Below are 24,377 nucleotides of genomic sequence, written 5' to 3'. Positions count from 1 at the left end.
TCTTTTCCTTCTCTTGTTTTTCCTTCCTAGAGAAGTTCCTTTAGCATTTGTTGTAAAGCTGTTTTGGTGGTGCTGAATTCTCTTAGCTTTTTCTCGTCTGTAAAGATTTTAATTTCTCTGTCGAATCTGAATGAGATATTTGCTGGATAGAGTAATCTTGGTTGTAGGTTTTTCCTTTTCATCACTTTAAATATGTCCTGTCACGCCCTTGTGGCTTGCAGAGTTTCTGCTGAAAGATCAGCTGTTTACCTTATGGGGATTCCCTTGTATGTTTTTTGTTTTTTCTCCCTTGCTGCTTTTAAAATTTTTCTCTGTATTAATTTTGAATGATAGTTTGATTAATATGTGTCTTGGCATGGTTTTCCTTGGATTTATCCTGTATGGGGCCTTGTGTGCTTTCTGGACTTGATTGACTATTTCCTTTCTCATATTAGGGAAGTTTTCAACTATAATCACTTCAAATATTTTCTCAGTCCCTTTCTTTTTCTCTTCTTCTTCTGGGACCCCTATAATCCAAATGTTGGTGCATTTAATATTGTCTCAGAAGTCTGTGAGACAGTCCTCAATTCTCTTCATTCTTTTTTCTTCATTCTGCTCTGAGGTAGTTATTTCCACTATTTTATCTTCCAGGTCACTTATCTGTTTTTCTGCCTCAATTATTCTGCTATTGATTCCTTCTAGAGATTTTTAAATTTATTGCATTGTTCATCATTGTTTATTTGCTCTTTAGTTCTTCTAGGTCCTTGTTAAATGTTTCTTCTTGTATTTTCTCCATTCTATTTCCAAGATTTTGGATCATGTTTACTATCATTACTCTGAATTCTTTTTCAGGAAGACTGCCTATTTCCTCTTCATTTGTTTGGTCTGGTGGGTTTTTACCTTGCTCCTTAATCTGCTGTGTGTTTCTCTGTCTTCTCATTTTGCTTAAGTTACTGTATTTGGGGTCTCCTTTTTGCAGGCTGCAGGTTCGTAATTCCTGTTGTTTTTGGTGTCTGCCCCCAGTGGCTAAGTTTTGTTCAGTGGGTTGTGTAGGCTTCCTGGTGGAGGGGACTAGTGCCTGTGTTCTGGTGGATGAGGCTGGATATTGTCTTTCTTGTGGGCAGACCGTGTCTGGTGGTGTGTTTTGGGGTGTCTGTGACCTTATTATGATTTTAGGCAGCCTCTCTGCTAATGGGTGGAGTTGTGTTCCTGTCTTGCTAGTTGTTTGACATAGGGTGTCCAGTACTGTAGCTTGCTGGTCATTGAGTGGAGCTGGGTCTTAGCATTGAGATGGAGGTCTCTGGGAGAGCTTTTGCCATTTGATATTACATGGAGCTGGGAGGTCTCTAGTGGACCAATGTCCTAAGCTCAGCTCTCTCGAGCTCTCCTCTGAGCTCTCAGAGCAGAAAAAAAAAAGGAAGAGAGCCACCAAATCAATAAAAAAAAATCTACCAGTGATAATAAACTCTAAATATTAAACTAAGATAAACATAAAACCCAAAACAAGTTAAATGCAGAAGGCAAACCCCAAGTCTACAGTTGCTCCCAAAGTCCACCGCCTCAGTTTTGGGATGATTCATTGTCTACTCAGGTATTCCAGAGATGCAGGGTATGTCAAGTTGATTGTTGGGATTTAATCCACTGCTCCTGAGGCTGCCAGGAGAGATTTCCCTTATCAAGCATATCGTTTGCAAATATCTTCTCCCATTTAGTAGGTTGCATTTTTGTTCTTTTGATGGTTTCCTTCACTATGTAAAACTTTTCAGTTTAATGTCATCTCATTTGTTTATTTTTGTTTTTGTTGCCCTTCCCTGAGAAGACAGAGCCAAAAAAAATTATTAAGATCAATGTCGAAGAGTGGACTACCACTGTCTTCTTCTAGAAATTTTATAGTTTCAGACCTTATATGTAACTCTTTAATTAATTTTGAGTTTGTATATGGTATGAAAAAGCAGTTCAGTTTTATCATTTTGCATCTAGCTGTCCAGTTTTCCCAGCACCATTTATTGAAGGGACTGTCTTTTCCCCATTGTATATTCTTGCCTCCTTTGTCATAGATTAATTGATCATATGTGTGTAGATTTATTTCTGGGTTCCCTATTCAATTCATCTATACGTCTGTTTTTGTGCCAGTAACATACTCTTTTGATTACTATAGCTTTGTATTATAGTTTGAAACCAGGGAGCTTGATACCTCCAGCTTTGTTGATCTTTCTCAAAATTGTTTGGGATATTCAGGGTCTTTTGTGGTTCCATTCAAATTTTAGGATTATTTGTTCTAGTTCTGTGGGAAATGCCATGAGCATTTTGATAGAGTTTGCACTGAATCTGTATATTGCTTTGGATAGTATGGACACTTTAACAATATTAAATCTTCCAATCTATGACAACAGTATACCTTTCCATTTAGTTGTGCCATCTTCAATTTCTTTCATCAGCGTCTTATAGTTTTCAGAATATAGGTCTCTCACCTCCTTGTTTATATTTATTCCTAAATATTTTATTCTTTTCATGGAATTATAATTGAGATTCTCCTCATTTCTTTTTCTGATAGTCTGTTATTAGTGTATAGATATACACTAATAACTTTACTGAATTTATTTATTAGTTCTAATAGCTTTTAGGTCGAGTCTTTAGGGTTCTATCTATATAGTATCATGTCATCTTCAAACAGTGACAGTTTTACTTCTTTCTTTCCAATTTGGATACATTTTATTTCTTTTTCTTGTTTTATTGCTGTGGCTAGGACTTCCAAAACTATTTTGACTAAAAGTGGGAAGCAGCTGCATAGCACAGGGAGATCAGCTCGGTGCTTTGTGACCACCTAGAGGGGTGGGATAGGGAGGGTGGGAGGGAGGCCCAAGAGGGAGGGGGTATGAGGATATATGTATACACATAGCTGATTCACTTTGTTATACAGCAGAAACTAACACAACATTGTATAACAATTATACTCCAATAAACCTTTAAAACAATAATAAAAATTTAAAAAGAACAATAAAAATGGTGAGATTGAGCATCCTTTATTGTTCCTGATCTTAGGGGAAAAGCTTTTAGCTTTTCACCATTGGGTATGATGAACCTATTTACAAAACAGAAGTTGAGTCACAGATGTAGAAAACAAACTTATGGTTACCAAGGGGGATGGGGGGAGGGATAAACTGGGAGACTGGGATTGACATATACACACTACTACATATAGAATAGTTAACTAATAAGAACCTACTGAATAGCACAGGGAACTCTATTAGATACTCTGTAATGATGTATATGGAAATAGAATCTTAAAAAGAGTAGGTATATATGTATGTATAACTGACTCACTTTTTTGTACAACAGAAACTAACACAACATTGTAAATCAACTATACTTCAATTTTTAAAATTAATTTTAAAAACTATGGGATGCAGCAAAAACTGTTCTAAGAGAGAAGTTCATAGTGATACAGATCTACCTCAAGAAATAAGAGAAATCTCAAATAAACAATCTAACTTTATACCTAAAGGAACTAGAAAAAGAAGAACAAACAAGCCCAGAATTAGTAGAAGGAAAGAAATAATAAGGTCAGATTGGAAATAAATGAAATAGAGTTTCATCTTCTATTAATTTATGTGTATTGCCAGGTCCACATTTTACTTTGCCTCCAGTGCTATCATTCCACATATGTATTTTCCTATGTTAAAGTCTGCTCCTAGAATATCTTTAGTACCCCAAATAAAGCCCACTAACAGCTACTTCCCTCTCTTTCCAACTTCTCTTGAAAATGCACCCCATCGATGAATTATCTCCGACTAGAAAGAAGGCAGAGTGATCTCCTCTGATGCCCTTTGTTAAACATTCTCAATTGATCCTTGATACAACAAAATACAATTATACTTTCTTGTTCCACATATAATATATTAATTATTTAAACTTACATTTTAAAATTATGCTTTTTTTTTGTCCTAGATTATAAACCTAAAGCCATCAAGTTCTTTGCCTGATTTGGCATGGAATCTAGATCATCACCATATACCAAGAGGCATTTAACAAGTAACATGCAAATCATTCATTATCTACAAAATTTTACAAACATAAATAGCCAAGCTGATTAAGCAAAATACTAAAGAATTATGTTCTTCAACATCAGTGATTTCATTAATTCAATGTTCTAACTTCCTTATTGTCTGAGACACATCCCTAATTGATAGGTGAACAATCCTTTATCGTTTAGTGACAAAATCAAATGAACTACATGACAACCTGAACAATAAGGCAAAAATTGATCTTTAAAGCTTCCCTCAAAAGACCCCGAATCAACAAGAAATAGATCAATTTAGTCATTAACGGTAGACAAGGCCATCACACCCAGGTCAAAAATTCAACCACATTTGATCTAACGATCAAGAGGTCATTTTTTCCTTTTGCCATTTGCTAAAGCCTACTCATTTAGCCTCCCTTAACTTAATTTTTAAAAATATTTTAAGACAATGATAACATAGCACTTATTGATTTGAAAAATATTCCAATTTATAAAATATCTATAACACAAACACATTTTTACTGACTTTGTTTTTAATAGACAGTGGGCTAAGACTTAAAAGCATATTTTACAAGTGTAAAGTCCTCATATTTGAGCCACACACAAAAGAAATACTGCCTCCTTACTTACTGATAGATGGTATTAAAGGAGAAGGCAAATAAAATGGTTTGTACAAGCATCTGAGCTCATCATTCAATAGAATCCATGAGAATGATAGGTCATGTGCTAAAATGGTTATTTCTGGAGAGCTGAACATGGCAATATTGTAAGATCAGCCTTATTCAGATTTTGTGACTGGTGATTCAGAAAAAGTCAGGCTGGAAACAAATGTAGGCTTGGAACAGCTTCTCAAATGTTAGGTGCTCTGAGAATTTTGTAGTGACTTCAACTTTTTATTAATTAAAAACTGTTTTCAGGGTATATGCCCAGTAGTGGGATTGCTGGGTCGTATGGTAGTTCTATTTTCAGTTTTTTAAGGAACCTCCACACTGTTCTCCATAGTGGCTGTATCAATTTACATTCCCACCAACAGTGCAAGAGAAAACCATAATTCAAAAAGAGTCATGTACCACAATGTTCACTGCAGCTCTATTTACAGTAGCCAGGACATGGAAGAAACCTAAGTGTCCATCGACAGATGAATAGATAAAGAAGATGTAGCACACATATACAATGGAACATTACTCAACCATAAAAAGAAATGAAACTGAGTTATTTGTAGTGAGGTGGATGAACCTAGAGTCTGTCACACAGAGTGAAGTAAGTCAGAAAGAAAAAAACAAATACTGCATGCTAACACATATACATGGAATCTAAAACAAAAAATGGTTCTGAAAAACCTAGGGGCAGGACAGGAATAAAGACGCAGACGTAGAGAATGGACTTGAGGAAACAGGGAGGGGGAAGGGTAAGCTGGGATGAAGTAAGAGAATGGCATGGACATATATACACTACCGAATGTAAAACAGATAGCTAGTGGGAAGCAGCCGCATAGCACAGGGAGATCAGCTCGGTGCTTTGTGTCCACCTAGAGGGGTGGGATAGGGAGGGTGGGAGGGAGATGCAAGAGGGAGGGGATACGGGGAAATATATACAGGTATAGCTGATTCACTTTGTTATACAGTGGAAACTAACACACTATTTTGAAGCAATTATACTCCGATAAAGATGTTTAAAAAAAATGCAGAATCTAGTTGTCTTCTATAAGGCAACATTAAAGAGATTTGTAAAAATAGAAAATGAGTCTACTCTTTCATTAGTATTTTTGGACAATAATTTTTTTTTAAAACCAAAACGAAAAAAAAAATATTTTCAAAGCCCCCATAAAGGTTTAAAAAACTATGAAAGTTCAAATGAATGTTTGTCCTCCAAAAAGCAACATTAGACAAAACAATCAAAAACCTGGAGAAAAGACATCAGGGCACAAAACTAAAATATGACAATTGAAGGTTGATTCTGAAGCCAGACTACCTGGTGAAATTCCAGCTCTAGCACCTGTTAGCTGAGTAGTTAGGAAAAGTTTCTTTCAAGTGACAAATGGGGATAATAATAGTACCTGCTTCAAAGACTTCTGTGTTCATTTAGGTACAGCTATTAGAACAGTGCTGGGCACATAGGAAGTACTACATGTGATAATGTTGATCATGATGACAGCAGTGACGACTTATAAACTTTTCTGTCATTAGTGCATTTTCTGAAAGCATCACCAGATTAGTTTGTCTGTATTTCTTTTATTGAGGTTCTTTGCACTTAAGCCAAAAGAGAAGTAGCTGCTTGTTTTCTGATATTCCTAATAAGATGAGACCTATTCCAGTGAAGCATTCTTTTTAGAAGAGTAGTTGAAATTCCCCAACGTGATGAGTCCTCCAGGGTAGAATAATGGTCTTCAACTTAAAATTGAAGTTAAAAAAAAAGAAATTTCAAAATATTAAAAGTACTATGATGATGTCTGAAAATTAAAATAATTGCAAAAGATAAAAACAGCCATTTCTAATATGGTAATTATTGTCTGAAATGAGTGCCAATTATAGGTCAGGGGAACCTACAAAACACTGCGTATTCTATTATATATTACCAATTTGGTTAAAGAGGGATGGCAGTATCTGTATGCATATTGTGCAAAGAGAACAAATATATTGCAAATATATTTCTATAGTTATATTACCTATTTTACTGCTGCATGTCTAATGAACAAGGGAATTCCACTCTTCATTATTAGCCTGCAGGACTGGCATTTGCTTTACAAGGGAATTGTCAATACAGGGAAGGGGAGATCTCAGAAGTTATCCACTCTACTAATCAGCTCATTTACCACTGGCACATGGACTTAAAAATTGCCCAGCATGGAATCGGAAGCCAGTAATACAGTGTTTTATATCCAGGCATGACATATAAAGTGGTCAATTAGCAGTGTCCTAATAAACAAATGTATTTTGAACAAGAAAGCATTTCAAAACCATTTTTGCTCTGTCCTAATGTTTCAAGCACTTTACCCAAATACTCTTACCATATAAGTACTCTCCCACTGGGATGGACTGGTCCAGGATATTTCAAAATATCATTTTAAGGAGCACATTCTTGTTTCTCCCTAATCTTACAAGCTTTACTTTCAAAGACCTTTAACAACAGGTGCTAATAAGGTAGTTATCACAATTGGCTACTGTTTATATATATTTAACACTAAGTATTAGAGAATGTAGTGATGATAGATAGAATATATTATCATTATTATTTATTTTCCATTATCTTCTGGAGTGTCTGTTGCCTTTAGAAAATATTACTTGGCAAAAAGCACAATACTCTCCAGCACCACTTTTGTGGTTTTCCAGAAATGCCAAATGCTACAAGCCTCCTGGGGATGAAGACAGTTTTGCAAACATGGATGAGGGCTTCATCTGGTGCCTTTTCACTTAAGAGTCCTCAACAGAACCAATTCTGCACTGATTATTTCTGACGCCATTCTATTTTGAAATGATTTCTCTAGCAAAATTTACTTTGGAAAAATCACAAAGACAAGGAGAATGTTTTCTGTTCCCATAACCCATTATTTAATAGCATTTTCTCCAAGTGACAGTTATTTTTCCTTCTGGAATATTCTTCTTATGAAGAACTATTTTAGCTATGTAGAGGTATTGTTTTACAAATAAATTATGACAGGGATTTCTGTGAAGATGCTAAGTAACTTATATAAGAGCCACTGTTTCAGATTTTGCAGGAATTTCAGAATCCTACTTTGAAGAGAACGTTATGGCCAGGATCACTGTAGCTAAATGGGAACTAAAGCAATTATCTCCTACAGACAGCCTTTAAAAGAAACCACCTTTACTCAATTCTCCAGATACTTATGTAAAAAATGATATTTGGCATTTGATTCTACTAGAAAACCCTCACCTTTCCTTCGGCTATTTGGTTATGTAGACTTGACCTTAGATATCACAGAAGAAATATAGACTTCAGGTAAATGAAACCAGATTAACACATGAACATCTAGTGTTTCCAATTCTAATGATTTCTTGGGCAACTAGAGTTTACTTCACTTTACTTCACTCTTGATAAGAAAAATAATCATCAGTGATATATTGATAAAATACCTTTAAAATCCTGTATCTGACAGTTGAAGGTAAAGTTTATGCTCTGGGAGTTCAAATTTTACTGCCTTTTTAATAATTTGTAAATTATGTTGACACTTTTAAGAAAAATGTCCATATTATCTAAGTCCAGATTTTACCGCTTTATTATTTCTATTATGTATTTTGAAAATGGAAGTCTTTTGACCTTAAATAACCAAGTAATAAAATAAAGTAGCAAAAGAAACTGAAAAGCCATGCATCTGACTCTTTATTTCAAACCATTAAAACTCAGAAAAAAATTGATGACTTAATTCATAACCAATAGAAAAATGAAAAAAATCCTTCTTTATACTGAAAGTGTATAGCTAGAGAATAAAAATGAGTAATTTCTGGTTGGTCAAGATAATGGGTAGTTATTATTGTACCGATATATTTAATAGCTTAACCAGATGGCACTACCTTTCTTCGTCTGTTCTTTGTGAGAAATTACTTGGCTATTTACTACACTTATTTCCCAAGAGTGCTTATTATTCTGGGAACACTACTTTACAAACACTCTATCATAAAGAAAAATAGGAAAAGATAATATCCTCCACCTTTGAAATCTCAATAACATTTTAATGTTAAAAATGATTTGCTTTCTCCTATATCAGTGGTAACACAAATACAGGCATAGTTCAGAGATATTGTGGGTTTGGATCCAGACCACTGCAATAAAGTGAATATTACAATAATGTGAGTCACACAAATTTTGTGGTTTCCTGGTGCATATAAAAGTCACGTTTACACTATACTAAAGTCTATTAAGTGCACAATAGCATTATGTATAACAATGCGCAAACCTTAATTAAAAATACTTTATTAATAAAAAATGCTAACCATCATCTGAGCCTTCATAGAGTCTTAATCTTTTTGCTAGTGGAGGGTCTTGGCTTGATGCTGCTGCTGCTGACTGATCAGGGTGATGGTTGTTGAAGGCTGGGATGGCTGTGACAATTTCTTAAAATAACACAACAGTGAAGTTTGCTGCATCGATTGACTCTTCCTTTCACGAATGATTTCTCTGTAGCATATGCAATGCTGTTTGATAGCATTTTGCCCACAGTAGAACTTCTTTCAAAATTGGAGTCAACCCTCTTATACCCTGCAGCTTTATCAACTAAGTTTATGTAATATTCTAAATCCTTTGTTGTCATTTCAAGTATCTTCACAGCATCTTCACCAGCATCTTCCATCTCAAGAAACCACTTTTTTTTTGCTCACGCATAAGAAGCAACTCCTCATCCACTAAAGTTTAATCATGAGATTTCAGCTATTCAGTCACATCTTCAGACGCCACTTCTCATTCTAGTTCTCTTGCTATTCCTACCACATCTGCAGTTACTTTCTCCACTGACGTCTTTAACCCCTCAAAGTCATCTATGAGAGTTGGAATTAACTTCTTCCAAACTCCTGTTTATGTTGATATTTGACCTCTTCCAATGGATCACAAATGTACTTAATGGCATGTAGAATGGTGAATCCTTTCCAAAAGGTTTTTCAATTTACTTCACTCAGATTCATCAGAAGAATCGCTACCTATGGCAGCTATAGCTTTACAAAGTATATTTCTTAAATAATAAGACTTGAAAGTCAAAATCACTTCTTGGTGCATGGCTGCAGAATGGATGCTGTTTTAACAGGCATGAAAACATTAATCTCATTGTACACGTCCATGAGAACTCTTGATGATCAGGTGCATTGTCAATGAGCAGTTATGTTTTGAGAGGAATCTTTTTATTATGAGCAGTAGGTTTTAACAGTGGGCTTAAAATACTTAGCAAACCATGTTGTAAACAGGTGTGCTGCCATCCACACCTTGTTATCTCATTGATAGAGGACAAGCAGAGTAGATTTAGCATAATTCTTAAAGACTTTAAGAGTTTCAGAATGGTAAATGAGCACCAGCTTCAACTCAAAGTCTCAAGCTCCATTAGCCCCTAACAAGAGAGTCAGCCTGTCCTTTGAAGCATTGAAGTCAGGCATTGACTTCTCTCTAGCTAAGAAAGTCCTAGATGTGGCATCTTCTTCCAACAGAAGCCTGTTTCATCTACATTGAAAATCTGTTGTTTAGTGAAACTAGATATTCTGGAACAACTGATGCAGCTTCTACAACAGCACTTGCTGCTTCACCTTGCACTTTTATGTTATAGAGGCAACTTCTTTCCTTAAACCTCATGAACCAACCTCTGCTAGCTTCAAACGTTCCTTCTGCAGCTTCCTCACCTCTCTCAGCCTTCACAAAGTTGAAAAGAGTTAGGGTCTTGCCCTTGATTAGGCTTTGGCTTAAGGGAATGTTATGGCTGGTTTGGTCTTCTATCCAGACCACTAAAACTTTCTATCAGCAATAAGGCTGCTTCGCTTTCTTACCATTTGTGTATTCACTGGAGTAGCACTTTTAGTTTCCTTCAAGGACTTTTCCTTTGCATTCACAACTTGGCTAACTGTTTGGCACAAGAGGCCAAGCTTTCAGCATAACTCAGCTTTCAACATGCCCTCCTCCCTAAGCTTAATCACCTCTAGCTTTGGATTTAAAAGTGAGAGACAGCAGCACTTCCTTGCACTTGAACACTTAGAAGCCATTGTAGGGTTGTTCATTGGCCTAATTTCAATATTGTTCTGTCTCAGGGAATAGGGAGGCCTGAGGAAAAGGAGAAAGACAGGGAACAGCCAGCTGGTGAAGCAGTCAGAACACGCGCAACTCTTATCAATTAAGTTCATCTTAAATAGGAGTGGTTGGCGATGCCCCTAAATAATTACAGTAATAACATCAGGGATCACTGAAAACAGATCACGATACACATATAATAATGAAGAAAAAGTTTGCAGTATTGTGAGAATAACCAAAATGTAATACAGAGACATGAAGTGAGCAAATGCTGTTGGAAAAATGGTGCCAATAGACTTTCTCAACACAGAGTTGCCACAAACCTTCAGTTTGTATAAGAAAACACGATTATTTGTGGTGTGTAATAAAGTGCAATAAAGTAAAGTAGGTCTGTACTAAAAAATCCTATTTGACAGAAATCCAACAAGAAGCTGAAGTAACATGCCAGGCGTGTGGGAAAAACACTGTGGAAAACAGAAAAAAATGCAGTAACCCTTTACCCAATAAATTCCCAGCATTTTAACAGACGGCTTTGTTATTGGCACTCACACATTATTTCAACAATTACCATGCTGTCTGCCAATCATTGCTTACTAAAATTTGTAAGGACAAAAATGATGCCCATTTCTGTGAAAATACAGTTGACCCTTGAACAACACAGGTTTGAACTGCATGAGTCCACTTACACATGGGTTTTTTTCAACAAATACATACTGCAGGTTGGTTGAATCGATGGATGTAAGACCACAGATATGGAGGTTAGTGCCCTTAACCCCCATGTTGCTCAAGAGTCACCTGTATTGAGTTAAGAAGTTCAAAAGTATGATACCCTTATTAATATTACTTATTGCATATTAAGTCAAATGAATATAATACTAACCTGAGAAATAGCCTCTTAAAATATAAAACTACCTCGCCTGAATCTATTTCTGCTCTGTACTCTTATTCCACCAACTTGGCTCCCTGTACAAGTCTAATCTATGTTCAAGCTTATTTAAACATATGAAACATTTCAGAGTTTAAATATAAAATGTATCCTGTTACTCAAGCTTTCCCTACTAGCAAACTTGGCTTCAAGCAGACCCTAGAGGCAAACCCTGTCAGAGAAATATTCTCTAGGCCTACCTACCCTCTTCCAAATCCATCTCACTAGAGTAAACAAGCCACCAAAGAAAATCCCCATCCCTAAAATGTTGCTTAGCTTTTGTGTTGCACTAGAGGGTATTATCGACATCCATTCAGAGTTGCGGTCCAGATTTCCCCCTGTATTGGTTTCCACTATTACATCTATTATATGATATTCTTTTCAAGCTTATGTTTATAGGAGAAAATCTGAAATACTCAGCCATTGAGCAGACCAAACTCCTAAGCTCAATATACTTTTATCTTCTATGTATTTATGGTCCAAGACTGGTCTTCAGTTTAAAAGTAAAATAATCAAATGAGACAAAGCATCAAAAAATATATTGCAACTCAATTTAGGGTTTAGTCTAGAAGGCCAAGGAGACTGTCACTTAAGAGAGAACTTCAGCCTCTCAACAAATCAAAGTTTATTTTCTTCGACTAGTTCCTTAACTGAAATGAAAAGGTAATTTGGATCATTTCTTGACATGCACAAGCAACTAGTAAATTGAGTCAATCAGCCATAAGAGGTACAATAAGCATTAATGTAATTGATATTAATCATATCCACTGCAATTATGTAAATATAGCTTGGAATGCCATGTGTCAATTTAGTATGCTACTGGTGCTTTTAGAGAACCTATGAATTTCTAAACTCAAAGGCACTAAGAATGCTTGAAAAGCGTTGATATTGCCATTAGCTATGTTCCAGCTGACTTAGGTATTAAAAATCATCTTGACTTAAGATGGTTACATCCCAATAAACCCATGATTAAGTTGAAAATATCCTAAGTTGAAAATGCATTTAATATACATAACCTACCAAATAACACTGCTTAGCTTAACCACCTTAAATGTGCTCAAAACACTTACATTAGCCTACAGTTGGGCAAAATCACCTGACACAAAGGCTATTTTATAATAAAGTGTTGAATATCTCCTGGAACTTACTGAATACTGTATTGAAAGTTAAATAAAGAATGATCATATGGGCACAGAATGGCTGTAAGTGTATTGATTGTTTACATTTGTGATCGCATGGCTGACCGGGAGCTGCAGGTCATCACCACTGCCCAGCATCATGAGAGAGTATCATACTGTATATCGTTAGCCTGGGAAAAGACCAAAATTCAAGCTTCGAAGTACAGTTTCTACTGAACGCGTTATCATTTTCACATTATTGTAAAGTCAAAAAAATCGTCAGCTGAACCGTCATAGGCTGGGAACCATCTGGATAGGTTAAAAGCTACTCTTGCCACATCTCACAAATAAAGCTGTGAGTGATTCCATCCTAGCCCTCTGGTGAAGCACAATTAGATGAACTAGATGAATTTTTATGCCTTGTATTACATTAACAGCCAATGAATTGAGGTTCTTCATTTGCACATGGGGGCATGAGAGGAAAGGAAGCACTGAATTGTCCTTCAGAATGTGTGGCCCTGAAATCTATTTTTGTAGGTGAGCCCTTTGAGATGCCTTCTGAATAAGGGCTCAAATTATTAATACAAAATGCCATCGTCTATGGCAAAGAAAGAGTCTGACTACATGAACGAGACAAAACAGAAACCCCTGCGAGTTAAAGGAATGCTTTAAAACTAGGATAAGACTGGGCTTACCTGGTGGCGCAGTGGTTGAGAGTCTGCCTGCCGATGCAGGGCACATGGGTTCAGTGCCCCGGTTTGGGAGGATTCTGCGTGCTGCGGAGCGGCTGGGCCGCTGGGTCGTGGCCGCTGGGCCTGCGCGTCTGGAGCCTGTGCTCCGCGGCGGGAGGGGCCACAGCAGTGAAAGGCCCGCGTACCGCAAAAAAAAAAGAAACAAAAACAAAACTAGGATAAGAAAATTGTGTATCTGTCACATATTACAAAAATATAACTTCAGGAACATCCATCTGAGTTTCTGCTTTTGCAATTTTAAGTTTTAGTCAAAAACTCTCAGCCATATCTTTCTCTCTTCCTATTGCGGAGATATAGCTCATGTGATGTCACAAGATGAAGGCTGTTAAGGCAGCTGCTCATAATAAAAGGTCTCTAAAAAGCAATAGCTTCAGCTGTATCAAATCTTCCCTGTGGAGCCATATTCAGACACATGAGCCAAACTCATATCATGTGTCTTCTTCCTCTCATACAAATGAAAAGGAAAACACTCGGGGGGAAAAAGACAGTAAAATCAACATTAGGCCTGTCAACTTAATTATTTCAGCACAAGTTATTGAGTTTTATGTAATGGATTCACCCCAAATTATGTGCTCCTATAAAAAAAATCATCTTTGATAACAGATATTGTTATTTAACTTATGGCTTATTTTCCATTTAGAATCTCCAGGTATTTAATGTCACATGTTTTAGGCAATAGATGGACTCCTCTATATAAATACAAAGCATCAAAAATTTAACCTGCTTGCTCTTCTAATCAGAGGCAGCTCTACTGTGAAGTGATCTAGGTAGCCACCAAGGACTTCATAGAGGAAGTTTCAAGTAATACAGTCAATTTTACTCTCACCTTACAGAATTAAGAATAAAATTCAATTTTCCCAACATTTGATAAAACATGTATTTTGTTTCTTCTATTAGAATTTTAAATAACAAGATAAACAAGTGTATCACACACACAGGCAAGAGTATTATGAAGTCACAATATGGCTTTGGTTGTGTATCTCACTAATTCTAGGCCCATCTTTATTTCAAATGGATAATATTTGAGAAAAATGATTAGCCTCAATCCAAATGCCTAATATATCCAGCCATATTCACCAGAGCTATGCATTTCAGTTCAGAATTTTGACATTTTATTTCACTCACAAAATTCTTTATGACTGAATCAATTCACTTATATCATATGTATAAATGATGATCAATGGTTTGGAAAAACCATAAAGCCAAAAACACTCATATTCTTCAACCCAGTGATCCAATTCCTGAAAATTTGTCCTATGGAAATAACATAAGAAACAGCAGCAAAGTAGGCACATGCTCAGTGCACCGCTACTTTAGGGGAAAAATACTTCTACATGTTTGCTAAATTATTCTATATTCACTATATGACATTATATAGCTATTAAAATTATTGAAAGCTGTGTATTCTTATATTTAATAAGCAAAAGACTATTTGAAGGTGCTGTTTATATTTGCTCACCTTTAGTGCTACTTGGTGTTCTCCCTCATCTTTCTTGTGAACTGCTCGTACACTGGTCACCAATAATTTCCTAATGGTTAAATTCTGGGCCACTATCAACCAGTTATTTTGATTGACTTCAACAAGGAGCAAAAGGAACTCAACCTTCTCTGCCATCACCTTCCATTTCTCCACTCCCTCCCTACCACATATACTTTGCTCCTTTTCCTGTATGCTCTAGTCGTAAACTTGGGGGCCTTCCTTGTCCCCTAAAATGATCTCTTAAATATCTGTTGTAATCCTGAGTTCCTCTCTATCTCCTGCACCAAGCTGCCTTGTTTAGTCCCTCATGATCTCCTCCCTAAACTACTGTAATTGCCTCCCTACTCATCTCTCTGCTCCCAGTTCCTCCCCAGTCTACTTCATCCTCCACCTTCCCAATTTCTCACCATGTCACTTTCTCTTTAAAATCATTGATGCCTTCAAATTAAACTCAAGTAGCTAGTATAGTATGCAAGGACTTTCTCGCATCTTTCCTTTTCTCAATGGCCCTATTTCACATTGCTATGCGCTCCCACTTATACTGAACCACTTGCATCTCTCCTCATTTCTGCACCCATTGGAATCCCTGCCTGCAACGTCTTTTCTTACTATATTTGCCTCACTCACTCACCTGTGTCTCCTTTTACTATTCCAGAGCACTCTTCACATAACCTCTAATTTAACTGTTTACATCTCTTCCACTATATCTTGACCTCCTCTGGTCAGGCATTGTGTCATATTCATTTTTTTTATCCCCAACTATGTTATAACCTCCGGTATTTAGTAGAAGCCTAAGAAATATTTATTGAATGAATGAATGAGTGAATGAAAGCAGTAAATAAAGGGCCTACAGCTATGTAAAATATGCATACATGTAGGCAAAGACTAGAAGTAAATGTGGGAAATAGAACAGCTCATTTCTGATAACTGAATTAAAAGTATTCCTATTTTTAGTTATTTTATGAAAATATTACAATAACAAAGATCTTTAAAATCCACAGTAAATGCCTACTATAGAAATTTCCATTGATAAGTAAAAGCCGATTAGCAATATTCTCCTTGCTTACAGTACTGGTAACTTCCGTGTGTACTAGTGCAATATTAGTAGAGATCTTTTGAGAAAACCTTTAGGCCAAATAGAGTTCCTGTATAAAAACTTACTGGTCCAAAGTCACAATATTCAAAGTCATTCAAGATATTAGAATCTTGGGACTTATTTGAAATGGACAGGCAATTTCTGAAAGGTTTGCTTAAGGCTTCTGTCCTAAGTAGTAACTCTGCTAGTTCATGTATGCAGTTCTGTCCATAAGCAGAATATGAAATTGCAAATGGGAGTGAAATGCTCATCAATCAAACATCAAATACTAACAAAATCCAGAAAATCTTTGCATTTTCAATTATGCTAGATCCCTTTACATATCCCAAGCTCCCTAGCAGATAAACTTCTTGTGAGAAATAATAAAATATCATGCTTTCTTGGAATACACACACACACACACACACACACACACACATATATATATATGAAGTAGAGAAGGATAGCAAGAATATGCGATCAGAGATAATCTATTTTAATCAACCATGATTAGTCATGTAGCTCAACTGATACTACTTTCTGTAAGAATATTCTTTGCCCTTTATCATTAGCTGAAGTTACAGTGAAAAAAAAAAAACCAATTTCCATGACTACTGATATATAAAATCATATAGGAGCAGGAACCTAAATATTTTAAACATGTTTTACTGCTTATTAGAAAAATCACATAATATTAATCAGTTCCCTCTCTGCTGGCTGAAATTCTTCCACGGTAGCCTAAAGAGCTTAGAACCATAAAAGACTATAGAGATCATCTAGAGCTTCTAACTTTTGCACATCCTGCTACATAGAAAACGGTAATATTTAAACCAAATACTATGGGAGGGGAGTTACTACATGGTGGACCACTACAGAGAACTACTCTTAAATCTTAGGCATCAAAATCTCAGGAGTTTATCGGGATGTCCCTGGTGGTCAGTGATAAAGAATCCACCTTCCAATGCAGGGGACTAGGGTTCGATCCCTGGTTGGGGAACTAAGATCCCACATGCTACGGGGCAACTAAGCCTGGGTGCCACAACTACTGAGTTCCAGCACCTCAGTGAGAGAGCCCGTATGCCGCAAACTACAGAGCCCACAGTCCCTGGAGCCCGCGTGCCACAACTAGAGAGAGAAAACCGGCACGCCACAACTAGAGAAGCCCGCGTACCACAACAAAGAGCCCACACACCTCAACAAAAGATCCCTCATGGGGGTGCTGCGACTAAGACCCAAGGCAGATAAGAAAGAAAGGACGAAAGAAAGAATCCACTGAAAAAAAAAATCTCAGGAGTTTATCAAAGGAGCCATACAAATCTGGTAATGTAATTTCAACTGTTGTAAAATTTTGAATGGTTGTAGGAAAACAAAACAAAACAAATGATGCTCAAATTTTAAAGAAATTCTACCCAAGAAATTATATTAATTTAATTTATTAATATATAATTAATAAATCATATAAATTTAATAATTAAAATTATATAAAATTAATAAAAATTTTAATTGATAAAATTAATGTATATTAATGACTTTACATAATAAAATTATATAAAATTAATAAATTAATTCCAGTCCCATAGCATTTTAAATATCACATTTCATTTCAAACTTTAAGGATCTAAGCAGGCTGCAGTCTTGGTCTAGCCCGTGGTCACTGGGATTGGAGAATATGTGTGGCTGTGCCTTCATATCAGCTAAAATCTATCTGAGCTTCACCTCTGTCCCAATCCCTGCTCTTCTTCTCTTTCCTCCTCTGGTCTCTGATCAAGGGCAGGTGGACTCAGAGCCTGGGTTCTCCTTCCTCAGCCCCCTCTCCAGATCCCTCTGTACCCTGCAGTAAGCTGTCCCCTGCGGCAGCCGTCCCGGCCTCGGGGTAGCTGGGTGTTAGGGCTTCGTGCCCTCTGTAGACTCTAGCTTAACCTTGGTAGGTTTATGGGAGCCTAGAGCATCCTCTTTTTTTAAATCTGGCCTCTGGCTGGCAAGGACCATGGCTTATTTGTCCCTCTTCATCTTTAACTTGTATATCAGTATTCACTTTGATCTTCTTTCTTCTCTGTTTTTCCCATTTGTGCCAATCTGAGAGTGCCTCATCATCCAAGCTTTCAGATGAACTAGACAAGGGGATCTGAGCCCCATAGCCCCTCTCCCAGAGCTTTCTGGTGGCATCATCCACATCCTCTGAGGCCTGAGGGGGACGGGATGGTAGCTAGGTGTGTGGTTGACTCGGATAGCTCTTCCCTTGATCTTGATTCCATTAAAATTGTCAACGGTCAAACTTGTACTCCTCTGGTCCTCATAGAAGATAAAGCAGAATCTTTTAGACTTCCCTGTCTTCCTGTCCTGCACGAGACTAATGCTAACAATCTCCCAGTACTGAGAGAATACACAGAGGCTATCTCCTTCAGTCAGTTCATAAGAAAGGCCTCCCAGGAAGATCCAGGCACTGTCCTTGTACTCGGAGTGCCATGATGCCTCAGCTATCACCATAGTACCAGCCTCGCATTCATTCAGCTTGTCAACCAGCTGCACTTTGGTTAACGGGTTCATCTCCCTGGTCTGGGGCACCACACAAGAGCACTCCAGTGCCTGGGCAAAGCCCACTCCTGGTGGACGCAGGAGGGCACTGCTTCCGGTGAAGACCTTCAGAGCAGGTGACCCATCCCTGCCCTGCTCTCCCCACATGCTCTCAGCTGCCATTCAAGTTTCAACTTTTCATGGTACCTCATTCACTATGAAGAAGTGTGCTACTGCTCGCTAGTTTGAAAGCCCTAATCTAGTCCATTTAAAAAATAGATGATTAGGTTGAAACAAAGGCTTCCATTCTGAAAAGATGTCTGATCATAGAAGTTGTAACTTCTGTTTCATTTTTTTCCCTTGTAATAAATCCATTTGAGAGTCTACAGTGTGCTAGTTTCACTTTGGCTAAATTATTAAAAGTAAATATGTTACAAGGAAGAAACTTAGACTGAGCTTTACTTAATATGACTCATTGTATTAGAGTTCTCCAGAGAAATAGAACCAAGAGGATGTAGGTAGGTATGCAGGTAGTTAGGTAGACAGACATATATCTATGTATAAAGAGATTTACTATAAGGAATTGGCTCACGTTGTTACAGAAGCCGAGAAGTCCCAAGATCTGCAGCTGGCAAGCTGGAGACCCAGAAGAACTGATGGTGTAGTTCGTGTAGTTCCATTCTGAAAGCTGAAAGGCTCAAGACCCAAGAAAAGATGATATTTTAGTTCAGGTGGAAGGCCAGAAAAGACTGATGTCCCAGCTCAAAGCAGTCAGGCAGAAGGAACTCCCTCCTACTAAGGGAGGGTTAGCCTTTTTATTCTATCCAGGCCTTCAACTGGTTGGATGAAGGCCACCCACATTAGGGTGGGCAATCTGCTTTACTCATTCTACCAATTCAAATCTTATCCTCATCCAGAAACACCCTCACAGACACATCCAAAATAACATTTGACCAAATATCTGGGCACCACGTAGTCTAGTCAAGTTGACACATGAAATTAACGATCATACCCATCAGATTTCCAGATTCAGTCCTAAAGCCACTATAGTTCTGCTTCACATTTTCATGCTTATTTTATTGATGTAGAGAGTGATCCTTTGCTCTCAAAGACGGGGGTTCCCAGGGTGAATGCAACACACATTTGTGTGTACAGCCTAAAATGGCAATGAATAACCAATACCTACTAACATAAGAAATGACTCCACTGAGTGACTCGTGGCATTTTGCAGAGTCTTAGTTTGATTTGATTTCTCAAAATCAGTCACCCAAATTCCTGTGAAACTACTGCTACTTCTGTAACCCACAAGTCTATAAGAACTGACTTTTTTTCCCCCAAAGTTGTGCTTCACTGGGTATGTCAGTCATTTGCTAGTAGTCCCACTTGAAAGCTTCGTGAAATAGTCACTTAGGTGCAATGCTCATGTTCAATCTCGTCATATGTCCAACCTGTTAAATTTGAAACCCAGAAGGTAATCGCACGCTTGTCACCCTGCTTTTGTTACTTCATTTCTATCATTATTGCTAGCACAGATAAACGCACTCAAGATTGACATATAATAGAGAAGTTGAATAAGCATTAGAAACCCCTTTATACCTCTAGCACAGAAAACACACCTCTACAGTTGTACAACTTGACCCATAATTAAATGTCATGTAAGAGGCAAGATATATGTATTTCTAGTGAATAAGTGGACTTCTTGACTTATTTTACTTATGAAAGATGGACTAATGACATATGCTTCAGTGAGATGTTATCCTGGATATAGCTGATAAAATATAACCCTGTGTGTTAGAGAAGGGATTTGAAAATACTTACTCAGCTCTGTCCAGGAGCTTAAATAATTTACCCCAAGTCTTTTCTATCACAAGCCTCCAGGTTATTCTACACCCTTGAGACCATATGGGAATCAGGAGGTGGAAGTCAACCACTGTCAGTTATAAATCTGAAAGGCATTAGATGGAGGAACACACGAGGAAAAACATCCTCTCCAGCGTTGATATTACTTGTATCGTCATTAACAACAACACAAGTTACAAGTGTCTTACTGGAAAAATGATGAGAAAAGGCTTTGAAAAGCCTAGCTAAATAGGAATGTGTAGCTATACATACATACTTCCTCTTTGTCTAAAAAGTCCACTTCACTAAAAAAAAGCTATATGAGGCACAGCAGGCCCAGTACCTAGGACCAGAATACTTTTTGAGGCCCATGAAAACGTCTTAATTCTTTAAAATCAGGAGAAAAATTAATTTCATGTCAAAGAAAATGTTTTCATGTATAATTATATCTTTAAATCAATGTAATCATAGAACATAATTTTTACTAATTGTGTTTAGGGATGATGGGGTCTATGAAGACAAAAGTGCTTAAAGTCCATAACAGTCGCAATGTGGTCCTACTCCCCAAAGCTATGCTTATCCTATGTAGCCCTGCCTTCCTGGCCGTAGCTGATTGAAACAGGGATAGATGCCTGACCTACATCAGGTCTATCAGATTCTGTCTCCTATGGGTTTGGAATTGAGATTTAAACTTAATATTAATAAGTATTTGTTAGTTTATGGGACCTGCACCTTTTGTAGCCTTTGGTACAGTCATGTGTGTGATACAGTGATCTGTCCGCAAGAAAGAGAAAGGAATGAGAGATGATGTGGCCTGTGGGACAGAGAGAATGAGATGGGGAGATGCTGCCTAAATTCCTGGTGCTCCCTAGTCTCTGTAGGCTGGGGCTTGGTTGTCCAGACTTTTTTGGAATCTATGAGGTGTCCCAGTCTCCTTTCTTAAATTCTATTTTTTGGCTAAGCTGTTGGAAATTTTTTTTTGATAATTTTAATCTAAGAGTACTGCATTAGTTTGCTAGGGCTGCTATAACAAAGTACCACAAACTGGGTGGCTTAAATAACAGAAATTTATTATCTCACACTTCTGGGGACTACAAGTCTGAGATAATATTATCAGCAAGGTTGGTTTCTTCTGAGGGCTTTGAGGGAAAGCTATGTTCCACAATCTCTCTTTGGCTTGGAAATGTCTATCTTCTCTCTGCATCTCTTCATATTGTCTTCCCTCAGTGTGTGTCTGTGTCCAAATTTCCTCTCCTTATAACAGTCATACTGGATTAGGGCCCACCCTAATAAGCTCATTTTAATTTGATTATCTCTGTTAAGACCCTATCTCCAAATAGGTCACATTCTGAGGTATTCAAGGTTAGGACTTCAACATATGAATTGGTGGGGGACACAATTTAACCTATTACAAGTATTAAAACAAGAGGGTAAGTGTAGATTAAATTGTAGAGTGCCAGTGTATTATTGTCATTGATATTTTTGATATATTTCTTCCATTTTATTGAATTTGAATCTTTAAAAAGCACTTGAACACATAGAGGAAATATCTCTGTAGAAGCAGTCTAGGGGAAAGGATAATTGCACAGGGCAGAGGTGATGGCTAGAAGACATGAAAGTGGAGACAGCATCCAAAATGGTGTGGAATGGTTTTTTGGGAATGAATCTCATTTTCATGTTAAGAGCTGCCTGTGCAAAACCTTCATTCTAGTAACTTGGACTTTATAAACCATGTTTTGTTAAATAATTCTCATATATAGACAGAGCCTTCAAAGAATGTAACAGAAGTTCCTGAGTACATGTGTTAGCATTCCTGCAATTTCTGGACTATGGTAAATAGCACAGTATATCATGTAATGTATAGCAAGAAGCTGGGAATCTAAAGATAGCATTAAATTAATGAAGTGTTGTACAGACAAGGGACATTCTCATTATCTTTCATTATTATTCTTTTTTTTAAAATTTTATTTATTTATTTTTGGCTGTGTTGGGTCCTCGTTGCTGCACATGGACTTTTTCTAGTTGCGGCAAGCGAGGGCTGCTCTTCGTTTGCGGTGTGCAGGTTTCTCATTGTGGTGGCTTCTCTTGTTGCACGCGGTCTTCAGTAGTTGTTACACGCGGGCTCAGTAGTTGTGGCGCACGAGCTTAGTTGCTCTGCGGCATGTGGGATCGTCCCGGACCAGGGCTCGAACCTGTGTCCCCTGCATTGGCAGGCGGATTCTTAACCACTGCGCCACCAGAGAAGCCCTCAAAACTGTTTAATACATTAGATGAAAGGGAAATAAATAAATGGCCCTTTATATGTTTCCTCCTCCTTCCCCTAAACTTGACTACCATAAACTTAATTTTGCCCATAATTTTCTTAGGTTTTAAATTTCCAAAACATGATACAGTATCCCATAATAGCAAAGAAAATGGACTGTAGAATCAGACCACCTGAGTTCAAAGCCTTCCTCTGCCTCTATAATGCAGTTGTAGGCAACCTATTTAATCTCTTTGTGTCTCAGTTTCCACCACTATAAAGTAAAAATAAAAAGAGAACCTTGGGCTTCCCTGGCAGCGCAGTGGTTAGAAATCTGCCTGCCAATGCAGGGGACATGGGTTCAAGCCCTGGTCCAGGAGGATCCCACATGCCGCAGAGCAACTAAGCTCATGCGCCACAACTACTGAGCCTGTGCTCTAGAACCCGCGAGCCACAACTACTGAAGCCTGTGCACCTAGAGCCTGTGCTCCACAACAAAAGAAGCCACCGCCATGAGAAGCCCGCATACCACAACGAAGAGTAGCCCCCGCTCACCGCAGCTAGAGAAAGCTGGCGTGCAGCAACAAAGACCCAACACAGCCAAAAATAAAAAAAAATAATAATAATAATAATAAAGAGAGAACCTTATTCTTAGGGGTGTTAGGAAGATTAAATTAATTGCTATAGATAAAGTGCTCGGTGTAGAGAGAGTGCCATCTAAGGCTTTGCTATTATTATTGTAGAGGATGAGCCCTGGCCTTCTTTTATGAAGTTTGCCTTTTATGACAGTCCTAAGGCAAATCTCAGCTGCTGACTGACATTCTTAGGTAGGTTAAAAGCACAGACGTACCTTGAGGTGAGGTTGTCTGGGTTCAGATCCACCACTTACTTCCCTAGCATCACAGAGTATGTAACTTCACTTTCCCCATCCGTGAAATGGAGATAATGGTACCTACTGTACAACATTTGTTGTTATAATTGAATGAGTTAATTTATGCAATGCACTCAGTACATACCAAGTGTACACCTACCTTAGTTATCATCGCCACTACTGGCTGAATTAACCAGGTGGCAATCCCTGACACTGAGCAGAGCCACCAATGACAGCACTGACCCTGGTGAAGCTCATGGCCAGACCGCTGCTGGACTCTACAGAGTTTTGTGAATTTTCGAATACTCTTTACTCTCTTGGAATTTATAGTCAAAGTCCTAATTTGAATAGCTTTGCCCTATGTATAAACACAATTTAGTTTTCTTTTTTGGTTTGTTTCAAACAATTTTTTAAAAATATTACAAGAGCAGTGCTTGAGAAACATAACTCTTAAATTTGTCACTTTAACTCTAAGTTAAGGACAGACATAACCTCAATGTAAAATACCTATAACCCCATGCCATGCAATTAAATATTTCTGGACCACTGCTCCCAAAGAATGGGGTGAGTGGGGGGGAATTATGTATGAAACATATATTGATATTTATACAGTATTTATAAGTACTTAAAATTTTTTGGCCTCCCTTTGGGGAAGGGAATCTAATTTTCTGATTAATTAGTATAAGACAGGGCTTCCCTGGTGGCGCAGTGGTTGGGAGTCCGCCTGCCAATGCAGGGGACGTGGGTTCGTGCCCCGGTCTGGGAGGATCCCACGTGTCGCGGAGCAGCTGGGCCCGTGAGCCATGGCCGCTGGGCCTGCGCGTCCGGAGCCTGTGTTCCGCAA

The 24,377-nt window shown here is 37.8% G+C and overlaps 1 protein-coding gene and 1 pseudogene across 1 annotated transcript in view; both read right to left on the bottom strand.

Moving 5' to 3' along the window:
* NRIP1 (nuclear receptor interacting protein 1) overlaps positions 1–24,377 on the bottom strand; it is a 132,800-nt gene that overhangs the window by 5,626 nt on the left and 102,797 nt on the right. Inside the window, exons 2-3 of the transcript XR_016392971.1 lie at positions 19,174–24,377; positions 1–13,590 (exon numbers count right to left, since the gene is read on the bottom strand). The exon at positions 1–13,590 is cut by the window's left edge and continues 5,626 nt beyond it. The gene's annotated coding sequence lies outside the window, so the exon portion shown is untranslated. The remainder of the gene's footprint in view (positions 13,591–19,173) is intronic.
* On the bottom strand, positions 13,584–19,179 carry LOC149749290 (RNA-binding motif protein, X-linked 2 pseudogene; annotated as a pseudogene).

The sequence above is a fragment of the Delphinapterus leucas genome, chromosome 4 (assembly GCF_059928025.1).
Source record: "Delphinapterus leucas isolate spDelLeu-1000000601 "Yukka" chromosome 4, BTC_Dleu_Yukka2, whole genome shotgun sequence".
NCBI classification, from domain to species: Eukaryota; Metazoa; Chordata; class Mammalia; order Artiodactyla; family Monodontidae; genus Delphinapterus; species Delphinapterus leucas.
The sequence above is the reverse complement of the archived record's forward strand: the minus strand, read 5'-3'. Positions and strand labels throughout refer to the sequence as shown.